The sequence below is a fragment of the Mus musculus genome, chromosome 7 (assembly GCF_000001635.26).
Source record: "Mus musculus strain C57BL/6J chromosome 7, GRCm38.p6 C57BL/6J".
Classification (NCBI taxonomy): Eukaryota; Metazoa; Chordata; class Mammalia; order Rodentia; family Muridae; genus Mus; species Mus musculus.
In genome coordinates this window covers 88,570,880-88,575,980 of record NC_000073.6, presented here as the reverse complement: position 1 = coordinate 88,575,980, position 5,101 = coordinate 88,570,880, and the positions used below count along the sequence as shown (strand labels likewise).

The 5,101-nt window shown below is 38.6% G+C and overlaps 1 pseudogene; it reads left to right on the top strand.

The window, feature by feature from the left end:
* Positions 3,121–4,306, top strand: Gm8183 (predicted gene 8183; annotated as a pseudogene).

Sequence of the window (5,101 nt, the reverse complement as noted above, 5' to 3'; positions counted from 1 at the left end):
ACAGATACAATCACAGCACAATAATGCCTTAAAATATCACACTGAAATATGTTCTTATCTATAATTAATATTCACTAAGATTACAACAAAAGAAAATATGTATTGTAAAAATGAAGGTAATTTGAAGTAAGAAATTTTAGTAAATAGAGATGGCTGAACATGAAGATAAGGGGTGCATACATACACATTACACTAGAGATCACTATATACGAGTATTTCCAAGGTAAAGCATGTATGCAAAGCATGGCAAGAAAAAGTTACATATACATAAGATGCACAACCAAGAGCTCCAACATGTATCACTTAAGACTGCTGAGTACTTTAACTTAATTGGGCTAACTAGTGTTGTTCTCAGTTTAAGTCAGTCTTGTCTTGTGATAATTTGGCATGTCAACTGTCATGTGAGTGGTGGAAATGAACCAGGTGAAGATTCTGTTTAGATCATTTATGATATAACCAAATAGGTTAATCCAGGTTGGGCCAGATAGTGATCAGTGGAACTGTGCATGGCTTCTCAAGATCTAGATTTATAACAATTTTCCCACTATGACTGTGTTACAAAGTGGCTAGTCATGAAGCTATTTCTGATCCATGGACTGTGGAATTAGACTGGCTTAAAAGTGTAGAAGCTGCAAAGTACAACATATGGTGTTGTAGATTTGATGAAGAAAAGATAAGGGGGAATTGGGTCCACTGAACAGGTGATGAGTGACAGGTCTACAACTTCCTCTTTCTGGGTTCTGCTCTGGCCACTTGGTGGATAAAGCACTAATGATCTAGAAAAAAATGAAGATAACGTAAGAAAATATGATAGTATTGCATTTCTCTGGCACCAGCCCTCTGTTTATAATCACACATGGACTAATTCAGATTTCAAAGACATATGTTGCAGCAGAACAGACCATCAAGGTTTGTAATTGATTTGTTTAACTAAAATATCATCCAAGAAGTTTCAGTATTATCTGTGTGTTAACAGCTGTCTCACTAAATTACATTTTATGCTGTTTCCTTGACTCAAGGGGAGACAGGTGGAATTGTATCTACTACTTCAGCATGTTAATATTTTTTGGTCAAAGTGTTACATTGGTTCCTTCTGTCAACTGGAGGTTATTCAGTGACTTCCCTGGGCTTCTATCTGACAGCATCCTCTCTTTCTACTGTGACAGTCAAAAATGTCTCTCAGTATACATAAAATATTTCTTAGAAGATCATACCACCTCAGTGGATACCCTCTCAGTTTGATAGTAGGAAATAAGTGTAAGCCTTAGCCTGCTATAACTCTGGTACAACATTATTGATTTCAACTTTTCAGGTAAACACCTTCGACTAAGGTGCCCCACTAGAGAAAAGTTAAGTATCATTTTTCAGAAGAAAAAGACAATTCCCAGTCTGGATATTGCCTTATATCATACCATCATTACCCTGCTACAACAAGCCCATCACTTTTCAGTGATTACTGAATTGGAAAGAACTGATCATGAGTTCCCAGCCCCTGTTTCAACTGACTACATGTTCTGATCCATTGTGCACAGGCTTGAGGGAATCAGAAGTTAACACATAGGAATATTACTATATTCTAGTGCAGTGGTCAAGAGAGTTGATAAACAAATAACAAAGTGAAGTTTGGAGGAAAAAATACTTGAAAATACCTGAGCACTTGGATTTTTTTCAGCACATGTGATTCAATAACCATTGGGAAACTATGAGATTTTTATATTTGCTTGATTCAATTATGATTGGTTGATGGAGTTAGACCTAAGGCAATAAGTAATGGAATTTTTCCATGGTAGAATTCTATAAGTTAATCACCTTTAATGTTGAGTAATTGTTTTATATGAGCAACTAAATGTTCCATGACTTATGAAAACCATTAAAGATTTGATTTTTCACTTGGTTTCCATTCTTAATTGAGGTGTAATTATAAAATCTCCCACTTTCCTTTCTTCTTTGCAAGCCTGCTCTTATACTTACTTTACCTTGATTCCTCTGGAAATCATGGCCTCTTTTTCTTTAGTTGTTACTGTTACATAAATACAACCAATACAGTCTGCCTAGTGTTAATTGCATTTATATGATTTCAAGACTGACCACTTAGTATTGAATAACCAACTGGAGACTCTTACCTGGAGAAGACTATTTCTCTTCACTCTCAGCATTCCTTTGTTGCCTATAGTTCTTTATCTATGAGTGGGGCCCCAAGAGATTTTTCTCTTCAATGTTAGCCCATCTATTGCTGTTGTACTTCTTCAGTTCTTGTTTAGGCAGCAATATTGTTGAGATGTCATGCATGAAGGCTTCCTGTTAATTCTAGGAGACAAAACTTCACAATAGACTTCCTGTTCTTCTGAATCTTACAGTATCAGTGACCCTCCTTTGACCCTCCCTGAGCCTTAGATGAAGGAGTTTCACTATAGATTTATCTATTGGAGCTGGGTGGCACATTGTTTTCTGTATTTTGCAGGTCATAGTTTTCTGTAATAGCTTCCTGTTGCAAAGAGAAGTGTCTTTGATAAGGAGTAAGAGCTACACTTATCTGTGGGTATAAAATAAATACTCAAAATTCAGTTAGAAATTATTCTGGTTTAGTAAACTGGTGGTTTTCAAGGCTAAACCTCATTAAAAGTTATGGGTCTCAAAAACTCTGGACATGGATAAACTCAGGCCCAAAGAATGTACAAGCAAAGAACCTTAGACCTATAATTTAGCCATAACAGAGGTTTGATAAAAAACAAACAAACAAACAAACAGCTATGAAAGCACCAGATGTACCCTTCACAATGTTGTAGGCTATGGAGATTTGGACCTAGTCTTTGGCAGAACTGGAAACTTTTATACTTAGGGGGAATTCTCTCTTCCCTAAGAGGATGGATTTAGGCCTGAGTAGGTTCATGCCCCATGTTCATTTTTGATCATGTCTGAAATTGTTTTGCCTGCTAGAGAACTTAGTCAGTGGTGCTTGTTGTAGTTCATAGCAATCTATGCACTGAGGAAAGGGCAAATAGGAATCAGAGTGGGGAAGAAATGGAAGGGAAATGACCAGATGGAAAAGATCATCAGCGGCTCTCTGCTCCTCCCTGTTCCAAAGACGACCACATCTTCATGTGCAGTGCCAACTGCAATCCATAGACATGATGGTGATGGTCAGTATGAATGGATTTGGCTGTATTAGATGCCTGGTTATTAGGGCTGCCTTCTCTGCTTCTGGCAAAGTAGAGATTGTTGCTATCAATGACCCCTTCATTGACCTTTACTGCATGGTCTACATGTTTGGGTATCACTCAGGCAAATTCAACAGCACAGTCAAGGCTGAGAATGGTAAGATTGTCATCAAGAGGAAGCCCATTACCATCTTCTAGGAGGTAACATCCAATGGGATGATGCTGGTGCTAAGTATTGTGGAGTCTACTAGTGTCTTCACATGGAGAAGGTCAGGGCTCACTTGAAAGGTAGGGCCAAAATGGTCATTATCTCTGTCTCTTCTTCTAAATCCTCCAAGTTTGTGATGGATATGAACCATGAGAAATATGACAACTTGCTCAGAATTGTCAGCCATGCATTCTGCACCACAAACTGTTCCACTCCCCTGACCAAGTCATCCATGAAAACTTTGACATCATGGAAGGACCCATGACTGTGGTCCATGCCATCACTCCCACTCAGAAGACTACATAATCCCTCTGGAAAACTGTGGTGTGATAGCTGTGGGCTTGCCCATAATCTCATCCTTGCATCCACTGATGCTGCCAAGGCTGCGGGAAAGGTCACCCCAGAGCTGAACAAGAAGCACATTGGCATGGTCTTCTATGTTTCTATCCCCAATATTTCTGCAGTTGAGCTGACATACCTCTTATAGAAACCTGCCAAGTATGATGACATCAAGAAGATGGTGCCGTAGGCACCCAAGGGCCCACTGAAGGGTATCCTGGGTTACACTGAGAACCAGGTTGTTTCCTGTGACTTCAACAGTAACTCCCACTCCTCCACCTTTTATGTTGGGGATGGCATTACTCTGAATGACAACTTTGTAAAGCTCATTTCCTGGTATGACAATAAATATGGCTAGAGCAACATAGTGGTGGGCCCCATGATCTACATGGCCCCCAAGGACTAAAAGGCCCTTCCCCACCTACCTAACCCAGCAAGGACACTGAGAGCAAGAGAGAGAACCTTGGTTGGTGAGGAGTCCCTGTCCCAATTTGGCCCTAACACTGAGCATCTCTCTCACAGTTTCCAACTCAGGACCCCATAATAATTGGAGTGGCCTAGGGAGCCCTACTCTCTTGAATACCATTAAAAAAGTTTGTTGTATACCCTCCAAAATAAAGAAAGAAAAGAAGATTGGCTCCTTTATGTGAGGGGTACCACCAAACAGCATTTGTAAGTGTGCAAAAAGCAGCTGTTTCCTTTAAGAAGAACACTTTTCCCAGTGGCTTTTCTTTCTCTTCATAACAAGTCAATAATGCCAAGATTATTCCTCTCCTGTTGAGTTTTCCAAAACGTGAGTAAAGGAATTTGGTTAAATCACCAGATTAACAGCACTGTCTCTAAAATGAAACAATAAAAGCTTTTCTTCATTTTCCCTATTTCATAGAGATTTCTCTCAGTATCCACTGAAATTCTTGACAGTACTAAGAACATAACTTTATCTACAATAACTTCTCAAATGGTTCAGAATCAGAACCCTCAGTATCCACTGAAATTCTTGACAGTACTAAGAACATAACTTTATCTATAATAACTTCTCAAAGGGTTCAGAATCAGAACTCTTTCAAACTTTTCTGGAAGTGATAGATCACACATTTTCTGTACCCTATTTGGATTTCTATAAAAATATAGAATCATTATATTGAGAGAATTTAAAAATTTCAACTTCTAAGGCTCCATAGGATTCAAACATTTCCAGTGTGAGACATCTGGAATTCAGCTGATGAAAGAATCCTAACTCTAGCCAGGTATGGATAATAACTCTACCTGAGATTAACCAGGATGTGAACTTGGACAGGAAGTGACAAAAGCCAGAAAACTTAATTTTAAATTTAATTCCCTTGACCTTTAAAGTCACTAGACTTTCACCTTCAAATAGATTGATGTCTTGACCTTT